Consider the following 22,066-nt stretch of genomic DNA (forward strand, 5'->3'; position numbering starts at 1 on the left):
GCAGCAGATACTGGCGATGCTTCTTGCTGTGCTGTCCTCAGCACCACTTCTTTAAAGCAGTGAGTGGAACCTGGCGTGGCAGGGCTCAGCAGGGGGCACAAAGCTGCCTGTCGCTCTCAGCTCCCTGCTGCCCTGGCCACACGTCCCCTGCAGGTGGGGGCAGCAGCAAGGGGCACAACCCTGCATGCTGCCTACGCTGCTCCCATGCACACAAGGGGAAGTGTGACCCGGGCAGCGCGGAGCTTGCAGCTGCAGGCAGCTTCCCTGTGTGGCCCCTCTTTGCACTGCTGCTCTGGAGGGCCCAGGGGAGGGCAGCAAGACAGGGAGCATAGCTGGGGTTTAAGGGACTGGGGGGCAGGGGCACAAACACGGCTGGGGGGCAGGGGCTTTGGGTGAGGGGCAAAGGGCAGCAGGACTGGGGGACAGGGGCTTTGGGTGGGGGGCAAAGGGCACAAGAGGGCTGGGCGGCTGTTGTGCGGGGACCCACACAAAACAAATACACAAGATCAAAGGGAGTATCAAGTTTTATTGTCACCAGGTTTACAATTTTTAGACAATCTGGTATTTACCATAAAAAGGGCAACATTTATGATTATTAACTATACTACTATGCAGTGTATCCTGCCATATACCCCCTGCCCTTGTTTTGCTTTTCTGGCATGCTGGCATTCCAGCACCTTCCAAGGCACTCCAGCCAAAAAACGTTGCCTACTCCTGCACTAGAAGAAAGGCCCAGCCCTCTCTGGGGAAAGTTGGGATCCAGTCAGCTGGGATCAGTGGAGCTCCTGGTGCCAGATCAGCTGTCTGGGCTTCACTGAGGAGGGTGGACAGCCCCCTCTCCACAAGCAGGGATAGAACCCATGCTCTTGGCTAGGAGCCACTGTCCCTACTCCTCAGACCTCTAGCAGCAAGTCAGAGCTGTGCATGTCAGAGATCATATTAACTCTTAATGTGCAACTGCTCAGAGCATGTTCTAACTTTAATACTGCATGGTAATATAGAGACATGACTGAGCACCTGGGGCAAAGTGGAAACCACAATTTCCAATTGCTGCCTGTAACAGGGGCCAGGCCATGTTACTGAGAGTAGGGCTGGGCCATAGAATTAGAAAGTTGCAGGGCCCAAGATAATAAGCAGCTGGCACCTACTTAGGTACTGTATTTACTCAAATATAAGATAATCCCCCTAAAATTAGATTATTTTATATGGACAATATATAAATTTGTTACAATTTTTCTGGTAAAGAATCTAATTATTGGAAGTTTGCATTATATTTGTCTGCCTCAATACTACAGTAGGGAAAATAAATCTGGGGGATCAGATAGACCCCTTGATCTCCTCCTTTCCCCAGCTGCCCTGCAGCTGCTTCCCCCTCTCTTTACTGTCAGACCATGCTCTCCCTAAACACATGGAAGTGAGAAGGAAATTTGAAAATGCTGAACTTTAAACTGAACATAGCTGTAGTAATTTGCGCATATAGTATCCATAAACTAAACTTATCCAGAATTGATGCATGTTACCTTTTTTGATACTGCTGCAAGTTTTAGCACAAGTTATTCCTGAACACACTTTTAAGTAGCGCTTTAGCATCTACTTAGAGAAAATATAAACTTTTTTATTTTCAATATATATATATACACACATACATATGTATACACATATACACACATACGTACGTATTCATATATGTACACCTATACCTTTATTGGGTCCTGTTTTGTGACCCATACAGTTCAATTGACAGTTCATAATACACGTCTACCGTTTACCATCGTCATCTCCATTTCAGTAACATTACCTGCTTGTCCATGGCCATCTCCTTTACTCATTACAATCATGCAAAAACTACTGTGCCCCTTTTCCTCCTCTCTCCTCTCCTTCCCTCACACCCCTTACAACATCTCTGCTTCTTTCCCCAGTCCTTTTATGGCTCCACTGCTTCTGAGTCTTTATTGTTCTGTTCCTCCTTATAGTCATCAGCATTTTCCATGTCATTGTTTCCTCCTCTCTAGTGGTCTCATTTTTGAACAGTCTGTGCAATTCTTTCCTTTTCCATGCGTTTTCCACAGTCTTCTCCCTGTTGTTGCCTTCCATCTTCTAATGCAGGGGATGTCAACTGGGGGTACATGTATCCCTGTGGGTACTTGAGAAGGCCCTAGGGGGTATGTGTGGGTGGATGGGGATGGAGCACTGCCATGCACCATCCCGCACTGCTGCGCAGGCGTCACCTGCCCAGCTGGACACGGGGCCTGGGGGAAGCTTCCATGCATCGTCTGCTGCCGCTCTGCGTTCAGCCACATGCCACTCCCCACCCCTGCATCCAGCATCGCCCCATGTGTGCTGGGGGCTGCTGGTGCAGTGCAATGCAGTGTAGCCCCCTCATGGGCTGCGTGCACCCCACATGTCCGGGTGGGTGGCAGGTGCACACGGTGCTGTGCACAGGCAGCTGGGGGCCGTGAGTGCCAACTGCTCACAGTGGGAGGGGAAGGCAGGGAAGGGGAAAGGGGGCAGGAGCCCAGCCCCCAAGCTCAGCTCACTCATTCCTCCTGGGGAGTGGTGCCAGGAGCAGCACCCATTGCAGCTGCCCCACACTTGCCACCTCCCCCTGCTCCACATCTGGCTGCTTGTCACTGCCCCGGGGGGTACACTTATCAAAAAGGGGGCCGCCGGGGGTACACTTATTAAAAAAGGTTGAAAACCCCTGTTCTAATAGTACAGCTATAACTCACTCACCCCCATTCTGACAGTTTTCAACTGGGAGGACCATGTGTCTGTACATGAGCTGGTAGGTTCCTGATGTTCCACAGGGCATTTCTGAAGCAGGAGATGAACTGCTGTTGAAGTGGGCTGTGGGGGTTCCTTGCTGCTTGGTCAGATAGCTGAACAGTGCTGCCTCTCTGCTTAGGGTTCTGACCTTTGTCACCTCACTTACTCTCCACCACACCTCCCTGACATATGGACAGCTCCAAAGCAAGTGGTTGACTGTTTCCCTCTTTCATTAGCAGGTTTTCCTGCGGCAGTTTGGTGGGTCTCCCAGCCCCCCATATGTCTCAGTGCCCTCATGGGAAGCATAGGCAACACATAGGGGCGGGGCGGGACGGGGCGGGACAGGGCGGGGGAAGGAGGGACATGTACCCTCCCAGATTTCTGCACCTATGGAGGGCACAGGGCATGGGCCTGCAGGCTGGCAGGAGCCAGGCCCTGGCAGCAGCAGGGGTGACAGCAGAGGTGGTGCAATTGCTATGCCAATTGTGGGGCATGGGGCTAGCAGCAGTGGGGCAGCAACAGCATGGTGTTGTGCTCCCCCACTGTCAACACTTATGCATTGTCTATGACAGGAAGCACCCAGTGGGCTACCTGCCAATTCAGATCCCCGTGTTCCTTCTGTAGGTTTTTGTGGAAGATTTGCTCCCACATGACGTTTAAGCTGTCACCAGGGAGTATGTCCATGGGAGACAGTCCATCCCTTGCCCTTACCACCTCCTGCATCTTACTGTGGTTTTTCAGGGACCCCACAGTTGAGGACTGTATTAAGTGGGACTAAGTGAAATGTACTGGTACTACAGGAAGAGGATGACGGGAAAGAAATGGCAGATCTCATTTGGGGGAGAGGAGTCTGGCATAGACTTTTTCAGGGGCAAGCCCTCTGAGGAGGGCAGTGGGTGAGGTATGGGTATCGAGATGGGTGCACGGGTGTGCAGATGCACTGTGCAAACTGCACAATGGGCTTTTAGTGTGCTTTGATCTGCCAAACAAACCACAGAGGCCACTTGGCAGAGTGTTGGACAAGATGTAAATATACATATACACACACACATTATATATATAGCCAGTGAGAATGATGACAATGACCATAGAGTGTGTATCTGTGTGTGTTTATAAATATTTTTGCACAAAAACAAAAATAAGCTAATCCAAAAGCCTGCAATAGAACTGAAGGTCACTGCACACAGACCTATTTAAAAATGACAGAACCTGGTCTAAGATAGGCTTGGATGGATGTAGCATCAGATTTAACAGTTTAGGTTAGACTGGTCTATTAAACTTCTGTCCCAGATCCCATCCCAAGTTAAATTAGGTTGCAGTCCCCTGACAGCCCAGAGTGCTTTGTAGCTCCCCTGCTAAACCCCCTTGCAAGGCAGGCAGGTTAGTCTTGGAGGGTGCTCATCTTCTCTGGGCAAGTACCAGGCCTGCCCCACCCTGAGCTGTCACAGAGCTTAGGCAGCAAAGCCTCTTTTCCCCAGCCCTGCATCCTGCCTCCACCTGCCAGCCAGGCCAGGCAGGGGGGCAACAGAGGCCCCTGCCCTGGCCCCTACAATCAGCAGCATAACTGGGGAGGACATGTAGTGTGGGCTTCTCTCCTCCCCTGCTGACTGGCTCAGCATGGCTTCTTCCCTCAGCCTTGCTCCCCACCAGCTGTTAGGTGGGTGTGGGAAGCAGAGGCTCCTGTCCCCAGGCCCACCAGACCCAACTGAACAGATGTTGGGTGGGGGGGGAGCAGCTGTGCAGCCCGGGACTCCTCTCCCCCCAGTTCCCGGTGCAAAAGACATTTGGGCAGGTCCTGCCTGAGACTATAAGGTGGTTAAGGTTGAGTGGGAATGTGAAGCCCCTGCCCAAAGCCAGCACAGTGGGCGGGGCACAAGGTAGGGAGAAGCTCTGCTCTCCCAGCTCCCCTGCCTTACAACTGCAGGCATGATCCATGAGGGCTCAGAGCTCCAAAGCTGCCTACCACACTGGGAACTAGGGACTAGGGGCGGGAAGGGGGGAGGAGGAGGAAAGACCCCACTGCACAGGCCCCGAACACTTTGCTGGCCCAGGTGGAGGGAACCAGGCCTGGTCCGTGCAGCACAAGGCTCCACTCCTCCTGTCCCCCAGTTCCTGGTGCAGCTGACTGCTGCGTGGCTTTGAGCTAAGCCACAGCTCATCATAAGCTGTAAGGGTGGGGCAGTGGAGCCTCCTCTATCATGAGGCCCCCTCCTGCTGCTTGAGCTCAGGGCTGGGTCTGCGTGGCCCGGAGCTCTGTTTCCCCTCCCCCAACCCTCCTGACAGCTGCAAGCACAAGCTGTGGCTTGGAGCCCCATGACTCCTCCGCTATGCTAGGAACCAGGGGGGAGTGGGAGGGAAGCAGAGCCCCCCCCCACCACACAGACCACCTCCCACTCCCCCAGACCAAAGCTGGAGGGGGAGCAGCATGGCAGGGGGCTCTGCCCGTCCTGTCCCCAGTTCTCAGGCAGCCTTGACCCCCCCAAACGTGAGCTGGGGGAACCTCCTGCAATGGAGGCGGGGACGACACACAACAGAAGCAGCTCTGTTCTCTGCCTCCAGCGGTTGCTGATAGCAGACAGCTGGTAGGGGGTGCAGCTTGGGAGAGATGTTGCACTGGCCAATCGGGGTGTCTGGCTAGTTGCTCCACCTTCTCTGGCAGCCTGTTGCGAGTGCCCCAGCCTGCTGGCATCAGCCAATGCAGGCTGCCTCTGTGCCCCCTCCAAGGGCAAACATGAGTTTTGTTCACTCCTGAACTAATCTAGGGCACTTAGAAAAACACATGAAAGTTAGTGCAAAACCACCTCAGGCTTTTTGAGCCTCTGTACCCGGCCTTTATTGACATTGCCATATGTTTTATTCAGGTGGGCCATACTAGCCTATTCTTTTGGTAGGTTCCCCTCAGCATATTTGCCTGATATGGGCTATGTATTTAATAGTCGTGCTCAGTGTTGGTTGCATTTAGACAGCTTGATAGTCAGTTTCCATTACTGAATACATGCTACTTTTGACAGTGATTTCAGGATAGACAATGTATTTGGTGAGGTTTCCTTGGAGGCGAATGCAAGAGAAGAGGCTTTTTCCCCCCTTGCTGTGTGGGGAAAAAAATCTCATGCATATAATATCTATACAAATACAAGATGACTGTGTGCGTTTGAGTTTTCCCCAGCTAAAACTTCTTCTATCGCTTGTTATGTACAAGCAGCCCTGGAAAGTCCGAGAGGCTCACTTCATTTGTCAGATGGAAAGATCTACCTGTGATGAGGCATGTAGGGGATAGAGATCTGGGCAGAATTTTACAAACATAAAATATTTTTGTTCATATTATCCTCTGCTTATGTTAATATTGATAGTTGTGTGAAGAATAATACAGGTCTGTAACCCCAAATAATATTTGTGTTTACAGTTGCTCTCATACACCCTACTCCCCACATAGACAAGGAAAGTTTTTCTTGCACCATTTGTGCATTGCTGGCCTTAGACATTCCATAAATAGCTAGTGTACACTCAATTTTATGAGATGGAAGCAGGGATTGGAAGCTGTTCACAGCAGTTTTAGTGATTAAAAGTGCCAAGTTTCCTTTTTAAAAGTAGGGTAGATATGGGCTAAGTCCCACCATTGCTAGAATTCTTGCAGCTGTTGCTTTTGCCATATATTCAGATAACCGTAACATTTCAAATACTATAACATTTCAGACATCAAACTAAGGACTCTATCCAGGAAATAAATATTCATCTTTGCTACTGCAGACTACTGAATGTCCGAGTTCCAGAAGTTGGCTCCTAGGAATGAGAACAAGATTGGATGAAAGTGCCATTAGCTCTTATCACACCATCTTAGATGATTATTTACTACCTAGTAAAGGTTTCCAAGTAGGTTAAATTATATTAGCTGCCAACTAGGGAGAATGGCAATGATATGACTACTTGGTAAGGAAGCGAGCCCCTTCAAAAAGTGTTTTGCTGTACTAAAATATAAGATAATGAATTTAAGAATGAATGCAGATCATCCTGACAGAATGATAGGCTATATCCTGGAAAGCAAAAATTGAAAGATCTGTAGAGGTCATAGTGAGTAAACAATTGAATGAGGGCCTAATGTAAGGCCACGTGCAACAGGACCCGTGCCACAGAGGAGGCCATTACATCCCCTGCTGATGCCTTGACTCCTGCACTGCATTGTGGTACTCTCCCTTTGTCCTCACTTGCTATGGCTTGATCTTATTAATGAAATTTAGAAAGGGAGGCTGCCAATGGGTCTTGGAGCACACTGTAACTTGCCCTCTTGACCCCAGGTTCCTCTCAAACCCTGCTACTCCCAACCACTCTTTCTTGTTAGATGGGTCCCCTTGGCCCACACGTGCCTCAAGGGCACTCACTGCCTTAGTGGCTAGTCATAGCCTCCATACCTCCCCTACAGCTATGCCTGCACCTCATGGGTGTTTCCAGTCATCACTTAAGCAGGCACTTTGCCCCATACCACCAGGTCTTAGGCCCCCACCCAAACTGCTCTGACTGCTTTTTCCTAGGCTCACTACACCAGAACTGGCTATAGCCCTTGTCTCACCCTCTTGGGCTCTGTAGGGGTCCTCTGGCCTCAATCTCCACCCTTTTCTGAGCTGTGGGGTCTCAAGCCCCTGTTTCTGCCCCTCTTGGGCTCACGGGCCCTTTGGCCCTGATCTCCACCCTTTTTGGGGCTGTGGGCCCCAAGCTGCTTCTCTGGGCTATGGGTCCTTAACTCTCGTTTTGCCTCTCCCAGGCTTTCATCTTTTGCTGTAATCAAGCCCCTGCCCTCTGGCAGAACTCAGGGCAGCCATGTGCCCCTCCGGCACCACTGGGACCTCCTCTCATCCCTTTACAGTCCCAGCCAAACTCATGTTAAACCAAACACAAACATACGGGCTGTAACTTAATTCTCTAAGCCTATTGGCTCTCCAATACAATCATCATTCATACTGGTCCCAATCCCCTGCCAGCCCTACTCGTGGCTTAATAGGCAGAGCAGGATGTCACTCAGAACATCCATACTGGTTCCACCCCCTGCCAGCCCTCAGCCCTCTACTTGCAGCTCCCCAGCATAGCAGAATCTTACCTAATCTCTCAGCAATAAGCATCCTCCTGCAGAGCTATTTCCCCTTCACCCTCCAGGGCCAAACTGTTTGCACTGGCTCTGGTCTTGGCTTATATGTGCCAGAGCCCTGCCTCCTTCCAGTCATGTGACCCTGGGCCACCTGCAGGATGGCCTATAGCAGCAGAGCTAGCACTGTATTTGTTCTCTTGCTGCTTCCCCAGGATATTCTCCTATTGTACTATTGCTGTACTACTACCACACCAATAGGCAGTTCTTATTTAAAGGGCTCTGGATGCCTATCACTATATCTAGGAGCCCCCCCTTGACTGCCTGAGCAGTGATATTTCAACATAGTTGTTAATTGATCAAAGTTTGAGAAGTGATTTATTTTCTCTTCGTAAGGACATTTATGCATCAATTAACAGGTATTAAAAATGAACAACAGGAAGTTAAAGCCGGACAAATTCAAATTCATGTTTAACTTTTAACAGTGAAGGTGATCATCATTGAAACACCTTACCAAGAATATGATGCATGAATGACGCGTGCCCCAGAGGCTGGGCAGGGCACGGTTGACCGCCCACAGGTGGTGGCAGCGGTGGGGGCATGGCAACAGCAAGCAGGGAGCTCCCGCAGGCAGCTGCAGCGGTGTCAGCAGCTGGGGAGAGGGGGTGGCAACTGCTAGCCGGTAGATAGCAACCACCCACAGACCAGCAGCGGCGGTGGCCAGTGGCAATCAGCGACTACCCACAGATGCCACTGTCACAACCAAATTAGGTAGTGCCCATGTCACAAACAAGTAATAACCATTTAAAACAGTTTTTTCTGCACTAGGTTAACTAAGGGTTAACAATAATGATAGTAACCGCTTTTTTCTGCACATGTCAAAAAGAAACTTATTGCTGCGCCACTAACAGAGATAAAAACTTTTGCCTTCTTTGCTTTATATAAATCATTATAATTGGTCAAAGAAAACAAGAAGTAACCCTGTAAAAATAACACCCTAACAAAGACCGCTAGATAATTGGTGATTCTAATTAGATTTATGACATGGCGAAAAACAATTGGCTATCATACAAACAAAACCCGCTTACATTTTTCACAAAGTCAAAGACAACTCTGCCCACACCTTGGAGTAAATCTGACAATTTGATCAGTTGTCAGCGTCTTCCCGCCGCGACCTCCCTGGCGTACCCTTGCCCCGCATGCCCGATAAGCCGACCGCCGGCCCGTATATATATATATCTGCAGAACGACTGAATGACGATCTCTAAGCTGTAACTAACTAAGTATCTCTGACCTCCGTCTTACACCACCTTGACGTGAGTAAAGAATCTTGCTTTACAACCGATAAGCATCCGCCTAATTAATTCCACTCCAAGCGTCACAAATACCCGCCTGACGGCCTTCTAAGGCCCCGGAACCTTATCTGCCCGGGTGGGAGTCAGGGAGAGCTGCTGGCCGGCTGCCCTGTGTCCCGACAGCCACCAGCAGTGTCAGTGGCAAAGGGGTGGGGTGGTGAGCAGTGACCCTCCACAGGCGCCACCAGCAGCATTGATGGCAGCCAATCACGGGGTGCACCGCCAATCTCAGGGGGTGCACATGCACCAGTGTGCACCCCCTACTTGTCGCCAAATTATGATGCCTAATTTTCTATCTTCTGAAGTCCTATGGGGAAGATGTCTTAAGGAAAGATAGACCCTAGTCTAGTGATTCTCAACCAGGGTACTACAGCACTCTGGGGTGCCTTGAGATCTTTTCAAGGGTGCTGTGGAATACTGCAATCTTAAATGCAAGAGGCTGTAAATGGGAGAGGAACAGTGAGGAGAAAAAAAACTCTCTTCATACCTGTTGTCACAACCAAATTAAGTACTGCCCATGCCACAAGCAAGTAATATATTAATCAAAACAGTTTTAATCTATACAAGGTAACTAAGGGTTAACTAACAAGATGAAAATAACAGTTTTTTTTCTGCGCGTGTCAAAAAGACATTTATTACTGCGCCACTAACAGAGATAAAAACTTTTGCCTTCTTTGCTTTATATAAATCATTGTAATTGGTCGGAATGACAGGGGAGTGTCCGGAAGTGTTCCTATGATAACACCCTAGCAAAGACCACTATACAATTGGCGATTCTCATTAAATTTATGACGTGGCGAAAAACAATTGGGTAATATACAAATAAAACCCATCTTCATTTCCGTGAAGAAGGGGGACCTCCGTACGAACCTTGGAGACCTCTGATCACACGTATCAGAGTAACTGACAACTTGATCACTTGCCAGTGCCCCCCTCGCATCTCGACCCAATCTTAAGACGTAAATCACCGACCTGCCGGCCTGATTTTTTTTCCGTTTATCTGCCCGACGAAAGACTTTCATGCAGACCGACCGTCGAACCTTAAGCTGTAACTAACCAAATATCTCTGACCTCCGTCTTTCACCACCTTAACGGCATGAGTAAATAATCTTGCTTTGCAACCGATAAGCGTCTGTGCTTAATTCCACTCCAAGCATCATAAGTACCCGCCTGACGGCCTTCAAAGGTCTCGTACCCTTCACTGCAGTGCACGGCAGTGACACCTGTAACCTCCCGTGCCTCTCCCTGGTATGTCGTGGGTGGGGATGCTTCCCGGACTTTGCCATGGCTTCTTGGGCCAGATGCTCTAGTCAGTAAGCGACTTTGGGGTGGTTCCCCAGGGGGCCTCGCCTGCCACGTCTTTGATGATTAATTGTTTTAAATTGGGAGGACGATGTTTGGTCCTGCCCCACTGAAGTCTTCCCTTGGTCTCTTCTTCTGGTCCCTTTCTGTGGGGCTCTGCCTCCCCTACACCCTGCCTACCGCCAACTGCGATGTTACCACTCGCGTCACCAAGGGTGAAGTCCTGGGTGGTCTTCAATGCTCAAGGTCGTAGGGTCTGATGGCCACAATCAATCAGTGGTATTCCTTCCCCGAGCGTCTTCTGTGGCCCCCTTTTTCCTGTTTAGGCATCGTGTGCGCTTGGCTCTGTCTCGTTCCCCGTTGTGTCGTCCCTTCCTTGGATGGGGTCCTTACTGCCCGCTGGTAGCATTCGTATCAAGTTGCTGTTGGGTCTCCAAGGACCCCAGTCTTCAGTGGTGCTGTTCAGTGCCCACTCTGGCTCTGTGGGTGCCTCCCCTGGCTCAAGCTGGTCGCGGATCCCTAGGGCTTCCCCCTCCTGGGGTGTCTACCATGTCTCTTCCTTGGGACCGCTGGCGCACTCCTGCTCCTCTGGATCAGCTGGGGGCTCCTCTCCCAGCACCCCCTGCTGCTCTTCTGCTGAGCTTTTTATTTTAGCCCCAGGCATCCAGCTGGCCAATTGGCCCTGGCAGGCATGTAAGAAACGTGTCCACGCTGATGCAGGAGCCATCCCCAGCTCCTTCCAATGTGTCCATTTTTTTTTCCTTTGAAGTTCCGCTGCGGCGGCTCTGCCTGCTGTGGTTTAACTTTTCCCACACTTGTCCTCCAGTGCAGCATCCTGCCACCTCACAGCTTCAGAGGGTAAGACTTTTCCACAATACCCTGTTCACTCTCCCTTTCAGCATCCTCTCTTTGCCACTATGTAACAGGGTATTGAGCCAATAAATGGCCTTTCTTATGTTCTTAGCAAGTGGAGCACAGACAGCCCATGATCAGGCTGGTGCCAGGACAGAGTCCTTGGAGTCCCAGGACACCAGCCATCGCCAGCAGCATAGGAGCCCAGCTGGATCCCCCCACCCAGCTAGGTCTAGGGAGCATGGGGGCATATGCAGCTGAGCCCAACATGGTGCTTTTAGCCCAGCTACTACCAAGCAGCCTCATGCCCAGGCAGTTTGTTAGGAGGAAGTGGAAGCTGGGGTAGTATGGACACCAAGCCATGCGGTTGACTGCCCAGAGGTCAAAAGTTTGAGGCCATAGCTGAAGTGGTCACAGCACGGCCATATCAGATTCTAACAAATCTGCAAATTCTGCCAAATATCTTGTCACAGGAACATAAAAAGGAAAGTGAATCATCTTTTGTGGTTTCTTGAATTCTCTGCAACAGAAAAGTTGCTCTATTATTTTACTGTGAAAAAAAGTTAAATTTAAAAAAAGAGCTGGCATTTTCCAAGTGCCTTGAGTCTAACAAGGGGTACTTTGAGCCATAAAAGGTTAAGCAGCACTGCCCTAGCTAAACAAAAGCTACTGGGATCAATACAGGGGTAACTGGAAGAAATCCGATACTCTTTTTGGATAGATCAGACCATGTCATGGTTGCTTCTGGCCTTAAAATCTATACCTGTTAGGCAATTATGAAACGAATGCCTTGAAGAAAAAGAATTCAGGAGTCAAGCATACTGAAGCGGGTAGTGCTCAAACAGATATATAGAAAACAAAATAGCATTTCCACATTCCTTAAACTGTGTGCAGGCTAGAATATTGGAAGCTTGATCTGGATTTGTCCTTTGGGAAAACCAGTCATCTCACTGACTTCATTAACTGTTGTTGCTGTGCACTGTAATTGCCAAGCAGGATCAAAGCAGCTATCCATTGAGGCACAAAGTAACTTTTATGATGGGTCATACTATGCAAGTGTAAGGAGAACAGATATTAAATGACAGCATAATGCATAGAACTCTTCTCTTTCCAGGCAGCGCTTAAGTTGTGCTTAGGGATTTCCTTTTACCTTTCATAGCTGCAGGTTGGCTCACTGTATTGTTGGAAACCATGTCTTTCCATACATTAGTGTCATGTTGAGTTGGGCCCTAGCTACTGCTAAAATGAATATCTGATTTTCATTTTAAATCAAATCTACCAAGAGTTTAAAAAGGCAAACATTGTACATAGGTAAAATACAGCTAGTGTGCACATGTTTAGTTGGTACCCTACAAAATAGCACGGGCCTTTTTGGTGATTTTAAATGTCAAAAGTTCAAAGTTATATTTGTGTTTTTAAAAAATGGCTATAATTCTTAAATGGAATGAATTACAACTAGGAAAGTATATAACTGAGAGAACATTATTTTGATAGGAGGAATTGTAGCAGCATGTACAATTCAAACTACTTAGTCTTGCACACGCTTAAATACCTGGTACATCTATGCTATTTTAAACTGTGGTCCTTTGCAATTAGGGATAGTTATATAACTTATTGTAGCATTGAAAGGCACAGCTTTCTAGCAAGTTCTTAGCTTTAGTGTCACTGCTCAAGAATAGAAGGTTATGTATTGAGTCATGCTTTTCAGGTGTCATGTTGTTGCAAATGTTATACCCAGACCAATTAAGGGGTTGAGTACAGTAGACTTCAAACACATGAGCTGAAATTAACCTGCATCCGTGTATGTGCATAAGTACTATATATATGCATTGTTATATATAAATAAAATGTATAACAATACAAAGCATTACTGTAATAGATGATACGGTGGAGCACTTGTGCTTTATTGTGACTATTTAATGCACTCTCAACAACTGGAGAAGCAAGGTCTTTCCTCCCATTCATGAGGGCTATGTCTTAAATCCTACTGGAAACAATAAGACAGTACAGCCATAATTCTGTACTGCTGTCATAACTACGAGCCTAAAAATGAGCCAATCTGAACTTTCCCCTTCCTTTCTAGATCATATTTCTTTTAGGAAAGGAATTCTAAGCCCTTTTTTCAATCTCCACAAAGAGGAAAGTCCTGATCCTCAAGGGAAACTTACACAACACTTCCCAGAGATGAGCCTATGAGCTCCATTTCATCAACCTCCTGGATACTAGAGATCATGGACTAAACATAGACGTTGGATTTTTGATACATTATAATCTGCCTGGCAACTGACTCCCCAGCCCAGCCCAGCCCCTGGCTTGTTTACTTTTCATTCCATCCAGGAAGAGCACACACCAACTGCTGAAACTTCCTTAGCCTGACGAAGGGTTTTTGAACCCGAAAGCTTGCTTAATAACTATTCTCCAACCATTTGGGTTGGTCTAATAAAAGATATAAAATTCACCCAAGGAACCTTGTCTGCCAAAGGGGAAAGGGCACTTAACCCATCACATCCTTAATATGAATGAGTCCTCAAAAATCAGCAGAGTGATACATTTGCAAATAGGGAGTAAACTGCTAAAATATGCTACACCGTTTAATATTTGCTTTTATAATCGCATCCACTTCTGGTTTAGATGCTGCATTGAAAGACTACAAGTGATGCTCTTGACATTCCATTATGCTGCAATCAAAACAGGCTAGTTCTGGGTTAATGAAAATGTTTCAATTTCAAAATATAGTTTAATTCCAGATAATAGAGCTGCTGTTGCTTTGGATTTCCTTCAGTGAGATGCCAGTTGACTAGGATAGTTTGAGAAATCAGGAGAGCTTGATTTCTTATTTTATCCACAAAAACATTAGCGCTAATTCCAGTTCAGTTTACCTAGTCCAGTTTACCACTAGTTAGTTCTAGTACTAGAATTCCTCTTCTAGGAATGCTTTCCTAGCATGCTTTTTTACAGTGTAATCAGCGACAGCTCTAAATAACCTTTTTTTTCCCCAACAGAATAGGCAGTATTGACAATCTTGGGTATTAAAAACTGAGTCAAACCAGCAACTCAATATATTCAATTAAATTCTAAACTGTAGCAAACTTCTAAGTCTTCCCTCTCCCGTTTTTTAAAGAGCTTTCCATATAATTATTTTCAGGTGTTTGTCTGCAATGACAGGGGCTAGAAACTGCTTTTTAATAAATGAAAATGGGGTTTTAAGGAAAAAAAAAGCTAATTATTTTCAGACTGATACAGTTGTGCTAAATGGTGCAATTTCTGGTTATGGTTCTGTATTTCCTAGTCGGTGAGTATTCTTTCCTTTTTGTATTCCTGAAGTGGCATATTCTTATAGGTAGGTATCAATTGTTTTCCTAATGGATTATTTTCCTATTGTACTTCTGTACAATATTATGGGTTCCTAGAGTCTTGGTTATGATGTGCCTGTGCATTCTAAATATAACCAAACTAAAAGGCACTGCCATGCTAATTACCACTTAGCATGGTAATTAGCTTGGCCCACTTCTATTATGGGATGTGATATCATGAAAAAAAAGCAGTAGATCATAGCAAAAAGTGTCACTTGGAAAAACACACCTTTTGTAAATGTCTCAGTTGCTGTAATTCAGCAAAGTGTCTATAGAAATACCTTGTGTCAGACCCTGCAAGGGACAGAGTCCCATTAAGTCAATGAACATGTGTCTGCTCCAGGAATGATAAAGATTTGTTAGTCTCATGGACAAAGGAAAGCACATGAAAAAACTTAAGAATAATATTGTGAAGTGATACAAATGTAAATATTACATAAGATGGCTTGCATCTTATCTGCAATATGAAAAGCAGCACAGTTTAGAATAGTGGTTCTCGGCCTTTTTTGACTCAAGTTACAGTACCCCTTGTTAGACTGAAGACACCCCTCAGAAATGCCAGCTCTTAGTTTTAGGGGTGTAGGTTGTAGCTGTGTTGGTTTAAGGATATAGGCAGACAAGGTTCTTTGGGTGAATCTGATTGATATCTTTTATTAGACCAACTTAAATAGTTGGAAAAAGTTTTCTTAGGAAACTTTCTAAGAATTTTTTTTTTCCAACTATTTAAGCTGGCCTAATAAAAGATATCAGATTCACTCAAAGAACCGTCTGAGCTCTTAGTTTTCACTCTTTTTTTAATACACAAAAACAGAGCATTTTTTCTGTTTCAGTGAACTCAGAAAGATCACAACAGGCTACACTGTTTTTAACACTATACATTTCTGTTTTAAATCACTGGGTTTATCTTGTGAATCATGTTTGCACACTTAACAGCGCTAACATTGTGCAGCACCCTGGAGGCATCCTTGAAAGGGTCTCAAGAAACTCTCAGCTGTCGTGGCACCCTGGTTGAGAATCACTGGGCTAGAGAACTACAATCCACTAATTCCTAAGCAATCATTAACCTTTGCCAAAAGCCCAGTATGCTGCCTTCTGTATGTCTCATAACTACTATGTTCATAGATGCAAAAGTGGCAACTGTCTGCCTGAAAAGGATATCAAGGGCAAATTACCTTTCATTATCAAATTATCAAAATTAAGTTAAAATATCATAACTGACAACTACTTTAAGCATAGAATTAAAGTGATATTTTGAGTTTACAAAAAATATCATGATAAGATGGTCATAGTCAACTTACTTAAAAAAAAAAAAAAGTAAGGTTTTTTACTACTACCAAAACATTTGGAGCTTGTACATAAAAGGATGTAATTGTCAACTTAATCTTTTCTCTTTTCTAGTAGAAAAAGTCATCTGGTTATCTTTTATGTGAATTAAGGCATTGGGGAATTTTGTACAGCTTCATCACTTTTCTTATGATCTAAACAAATTACTAGTCATCCTGTTATTCTGTGTTGTCTCAAACATTTTGTGAAATAAAGCATAGTCTTCATAATAAGAGAAATTATACTTAATTGCCATCTGCCTTTACCTTTTAAAAATGTCTCTTTAAATGTAAATGCAGCTTTCCGATAGGGGCATTGTTTCCATAGCAACAAAGGCAAAAAATAAATCAATACCTTTATAAATAATTCTTTTGTTTAAAAAAATTTTTTTTTCCTCTTATTTTGTATAAAATGTAAGATACAATTTATAGAAATAGCAAATGCACATAGACCTAATGGTAAATAATATACTACTAATGATCATCTTGGGGGGGGCGGGGAGGTCTTAATGAGATTATAAATGCTTGATTGCTTATACTGTAAACCTTGCAGTAAGGAATGATATTGTATATCAGTTTAATGAAGGGGATGTTGATGAAAGCGCCCTTCTCATGAGTTGTTCTAGTGGGAAACTCCAGTAGACTTCAGTGGAGCACTGTGCTGGCAGAGAACTAGAATCAGAGCCTAATATGTTTAATCTTTCCAGTCTTGAAAGTGTCACTGTTTGAGTCAGCATTGTACGCTGCAGACATTTGTTATTTGAGGGAGCATAAAGAACAATTCAGAATTCTGCCTTCTTCACATGCACGTTTTTAGAAGAATCCCATTGAGGTAAACCTATTTTAAGAACTGGATTTGCAGGCAGTACTGTGTATGTGAAATGGCAGCCGACAAAATACTGTCTCCTCTTTTGCATAGGTTACCTCTTGCATTCTGAGTCACCAGTTACATTAACCTTTTATTCAGTAAGTGGTTCTCTCTCTTGAGCCTAAAGTCCCTAAACATGGATCTTGAGAGTAACAATCATCACAGAGACTAGCAGTGTGGATTTTTCTGGCTTTCACTCTCCTAAAGTAAGAAATGTTAAGCCTGCCAGGGAAATAAAATGAGAACTTGTAGTATTCAGTTTCTATTAATGCTGACTAGTTTTGTGTGCATTTCTTTAAATTTCCACTTTCAGATGTACTAACTCTAGGCACCTGGGTCTGTCTTCACGGATTGTTTTTGAAGGTTGTTCTTATATAGTGGTGAAGTTGGCACTGCTGGGACTGGGAAAAAGGCAGGCACAGCAGTCTGACACTTGCTGGAAAAACAGAAAACCATTTTTGTCTTTTTTATAGCAACTTCTGCCATAGCACTGTTCAGTTTCAAGTTAATACAAGCAGAGCTCCTTTAAAAGGCAACGTAAGAAATGGAACAGTTTGATGTTAGCAGTTTTACAATCTTCATTCCTTCATACAGGAACTATTCATCTGTATCTTGAACAGGACTATGTATGTTGTTAACACTTCATATTGTATTCATGTAACAGGTCAGTAGGTCTGTGCAAAGCAGCTAATATTCGCTTCGGATTCGGCTGATTCAGGGGACACCGATTCAATTCGGTGATTCAAATCACTGTCCCAAATCGATTTGGCGAAATCTGATTCGAAGATTTGGCTGCTGCCACTGCACCGCCCCACGTTGCATGGGGTGGCTCTGCACAAGTTCACCCAACCCCCACTTGCTTCCCCAGCCCCCCGGCAGCCCGGGCGGGGCACCTGTGGAGGGGCTGGGGGAGCGAAGGAGGCTTGGGGGGCTTGTGGCAGAGCCCCCCCATGCAGAGTGGGGCAGTGGGGATCGCCCCTCCCACCCAGCAGCACCCAGTGAGTACCAGGGCTTTTCTTTAAAGGGCCAGGAGCTGGGACAGGTAGAGCAGCCATCTGGGGGGGCTGGGGGAGTGGGCAGGGGTCAAAGGGGCTGGCAGGGGTCCCCCCATGGTCCCCTCTCCCCTGCTTCAGCCCCCCCTCCTAGTACTTACCAGCTCCAAGTCTGGCTGCAGTTCCCTGCTGCAGCCACCAGAGACTGCCCAAATCATCAAAGCTCTCTGAATCTTTTCTGAAGAGTCAGAGAGCTTTGAATCAATTTGGACATTTTAATTGGTCCCGATTTGATTCAGATTCAGAGATTCAGCCACCGAATCGAGCCGAATCTCCTCCAAATTGAATCACTACCCAAAGCTTTGCACAACCGGACAATCCAGTATGTTTAAATGTGCCAAAGTACAGTCTTCATAGAGTCTTTATCTTCAAGGTGTAAATTGGACATCTGGCTAGTTGTGGGGCTACACTATGTTACTATCTGCCAGCTTCTGACTGATGTCTATGGAACATAATGATAGAGTTTATTCAACTTACTTTGAACAGCAGGGTCTATATCAAGCAACAGTATAAGCAAGTTTGTTATGCTGCGTGATCAAAACTGAATGAGCTCTGATGGAAATATGTTGTCCAGTTACAGAAAGAATAGGGTTTATGCATGTTTTGGGGCAGTAGCTAATGCTACTGTTGTGTGTGTTGCAACTCTTTTATAGCTAGAGGATTTTAGGCTTATATGGTGTGATTGTTTGACTAAACTCTGTGAACCAGAAAACATTCATCCTGGCTTCTGTGGACTGAGCCAAGGCAACTCTATTTGCCCAGCAGGCAAAGAAACTCCAAAATGGACAAAATATATTTCCAAACAGACTGTGTCCTGGGGCTTGCCAATAAATTCTTAATGCCTTCTCCCCCTTCTTTGCTATAAAGCCATTACTGATTTCTCCTTGTAGCCTAACAATGTTAATTGTTGGACCTTACGACCGAATATCAGCTTGGACCTTACGACCAAATATATGATACAGAGGGCTTTGAGTAGGGGAGACCAACAATAAGCACATTATTGTGGAAATTGTATAGAAAAATGCTGGTTCTGCCCACTTCAAAAAGGCTGGAATTGGGATAAAACTAAATGTACATAGTAGATGCTATTCTGTAACATCTGCCTAACTTTCATTTTTGAACTGGAAATGGCTGGAAGGAAGAGAATTCAGAATATTAGATATTCTTTCCCATCAATCCACAGATTCTGATTGATTTAACTGATTCCCACTGTGAGGAGTTTCACATGCTCAAGAAAGAGATTTTGTATCTTTTTTTCATTCTAAAAAAAGCAAACAGATGAGGCTCAATGGTACATCTGGCCAGAAATGATACAATCCTAAATATCCAGGCAAGAAGGAAGCAGAATTATAGTGCTAGCTGCAGGGTTTAATAAAAGGGGAAATTATGGCATATGAGTAGTATTGGGGTATGTTATAAACCTGATTCTAGAGTGTTTTAAGACAGGAAGTCATGACAACGTTCTAAGAGTGCTGTGGCTGATGTAATAGTCTAGTCTATTGGCTAGGGTCAGGGGAGAAAACAGAGGCCTGTCTGGGTGTCAGTGAGCACCTCTGTGAGCAGGGGAGGGGAAACTTGCTAACACAGGATACTTCTTTCTTAGTCACCAATTATTGGCTGGTTGCATGAGGTCTCTCTCTCATACACTATAACAGTGGTTACCAACCAGTCTATCTCGATTGACTAGTTGATCCTGGAGCCTTTGACAGTGGATCTCAGTCTGTCAGAGGCTCCACAATCAGAGCAGCAGGATGCACGTGGAACGGCTGGGCCACACCCCCTGCCACCTGGGCTGGGTGAGTGAGCAGCTTATCTGGGAGGTAGAAGGGAGGTGGGCTAGGGACCAGGGCAGGGCGCAGTAGATCCTGGGGTGCCAAGAAATGATCTTCATCATAAAAAGATTGGAGGCACTATAAGCTGCTTGATTTCATTTTCAAGAAAATTCCCTGCCCCCTCCACACAGCTAACAGTGGTGACCAGTATCCTTTCAATTGTTTTCTTCTCCTTCCTCACGTGCATTTGTGGCCTCTTATCTTATATTTGGAGCAGTGGTCTCCAGCCTTTTTAATTAGGAGATCACTTTTTGAATTAAAAAGCAACCCAGGGTCTACCCCATTCCCCTCCCCCATGGAGGGGGTCAGTCTGTGGGAAGGGAAGGGGGGGCTGCAGATCAAGGTAATGGGAGAAAAAATGATTTGGGGGCACCCCCCCACCTGGTAAGCCTGTGGGGGGAGGGGTAGGGGGAGGGGAAAGGGCTGTTTGAAGGGGCAGATTGAGGCCCTAGCAGTGAGGGAGGGAATGAGGCAGGAGCAGGGGGGCTGGGGTGAGTAGGGCCCCAGCTGGGCTGGGTGGTGGGACAAGAGGAGGGCCAGGGGGCTCAATTCATCCCAGGCCCTGCTCCTGCCTGTGCCCCACTCCTTCCCTCACTGCTGCTGCCTCAATCGAGGGAGGGAGTGGGGCTGGGGCAGGGGCAGACCCTGCACAGCTGGGGTGGGACATGTGATGGAGCCATGAGCAGCTTGTCCCGGGGGTACCCAACACAAGGAGGGGGTGGCAGCTCCCGCCACTGCACACATGCTGGGAGGGCATGGGGGCTGTTTGCCCCAGATCTGTGCACAGGGGAGGGTGGGCTACTGCTGCAGGCTGGGGTCACACCAGGCTGTTCCCGGCAGGGGGACTGGGCTGCGCTGCGCTTAGTGCTGGCAGTGCTGGGAGGCAGGTCGGGGAGCTACAGCAAATTTTTGAGTGGCCGCAGCCTCCCTCATAGGCCTGCACCCAACCCCCCAACTGGGAAGAGCCCAGCACCACCCTGTCCCCAGCCTGCAGCAGCAGCCTGCCCTGCCCTGCCCTGTGCACAGACTGGGGGCACATGCCCCCTCATGCCCTCCCAGGGTAGCTTCAGTGAGGCTCAGGGTGCAAAGCCCAGCATGCAGCGGCAGCCACCTCTGCGTTGCGCACAGGTCAGGGGGATGCTCCCCAGGCCTCCGCCAGGATGTATGCACCCGCGGGAGCTCCCCCTGTCCCCCCCCCCGATGACCAGGGCTCAATCCTCCCACCACCTGGCCTGGCTGGGGCCCCACTCACCTTAACTCCTGCTCCTGCCTGTGCCACACTCCTCCCTCACCGCTGGGGCCTTGATCTGACCCTCTCCCCATCCAAACCCCACATACTGACTTGCTGGGCTGGTGGGAGGGCGCGCATACACACACGCACTCAGCCTCCCCCAGCCTCAGATGGACTGCAAGAGGCTCTGCGATCAAGCAGCCAATCGCGATCGACTGGTTGGTGACCACTGATTTAGAGCCTGCTTTGGAGCAGGGATTATTTTAGCGTGGTAATACAGTCCCTACCCAAGTGAGATTTGAGGTCTATGACAAACTCCCAAGTGTTACATAGGAGAAACCAAACAAGAACTGCAGAACTGCAAACCAGAATGAAGAACTGCAAACCAGAATGAACGCATACTGGAAATCCATCAAAGACAAAAATATCCAATACCTGCAGGTGCCCACTTCTCACAAGACAACCACTCCCTCTCCAATCTTTCAATTCTAATCCTCAAAGGGAATTTACAAAACAACTTTTGTAGACTAGCTTACCAACTTCACTTCATAAATTTACTGGATACAAAGATCATGGCCTTAATATAGACAGTGGATTTATGATACATTACAACCTGCCTGAAATGTGACACACCAGATACCTACCTTTCTTTAGCTGACCACTTGCATTCTTTTACACTTTTCCTTCCCTTCCCCTGCCCTTATCTCTACCCTTTGTCTTCCAAACTTCTGCTCATTTGCCTCTTCACAGACTTCTTGGTTACTTTAGCTTATTGGTTCCCAACCTCAGGGAGCGACCTAAATGGGGGGGGGGGGGGGGGCAGCTCCTCAGTAGGGTCATGAAGGGCCCACACACATATACACACTCACACGCGTGGCCCAGAAGTGGTGGATGGGCAAGGCAGGGCCACCATGCACAAAGAGGGCAATAGCAGCTCCCCCACTCCAGCGCCATGGCTGCTGCCGTGCTCTGCTCTCAGCATCCCCCACCAAACTGGGTCGGGATGTCCTGTTGGTGGCCAATTTAGGGTTGCAGTAAAAAAAAGGTTGGGAACTACTA

This window comes from Alligator mississippiensis, chromosome 6 (genome assembly GCF_030867095.1).
Source record: "Alligator mississippiensis isolate rAllMis1 chromosome 6, rAllMis1, whole genome shotgun sequence".
NCBI lineage: Eukaryota > Metazoa > Chordata > Crocodylia > Alligatoridae > Alligator > Alligator mississippiensis.